Here is a 235-nt window from a genome sequence, read left to right as displayed (position 1 = left end):
CTCTTCTCTTCTTCTTACGCCTTAATTCATTCGTGAGATCGTCCCCCTCTGTATTGTTGCTGACTCGGGGAGATGTTACTTCGCCTCCTCCTAGTGGCGGAGTTGGCGATGAAGAAGAAGAGGAAGAAGGAGCAGCATAAGAAGGGGTTTCACGTGAAGATCCCGGTAAGAGCGATGGAGCTGAGAAAGAATGAGGTGAGCCCGAAGAGGAATCTTTTCTTCTCTCTTCCTCTTC

General features: G+C 49.4%; 1 protein-coding gene across 1 annotated transcript in view; it reads right to left on the bottom strand.

Annotated features, from left to right (window-relative positions):
* The window catches only part of CSUI_008005 (hect-domain (ubiquitin-transferase) domain-containing), a gene marked incomplete at its 5' end in the record, with an annotated part of 33,888 nt that overhangs the window by 4,802 nt on the left and 28,851 nt on the right, over positions 1 to 235 (bottom strand). The gene's annotated exons all lie outside the window — the stretch shown is intronic.

This window comes from Cystoisospora suis (assembly GCF_002600585.1).
Source record: "Cystoisospora suis strain Wien I chromosome Unknown contig_4368, whole genome shotgun sequence".
NCBI classification, from domain to species: domain Eukaryota; phylum Apicomplexa; class Conoidasida; order Eucoccidiorida; family Sarcocystidae; genus Cystoisospora; species Cystoisospora suis.
The sequence above is the reverse complement of the archived record's forward strand: the minus strand, read 5'-3'. Positions and strand labels throughout refer to the sequence as shown.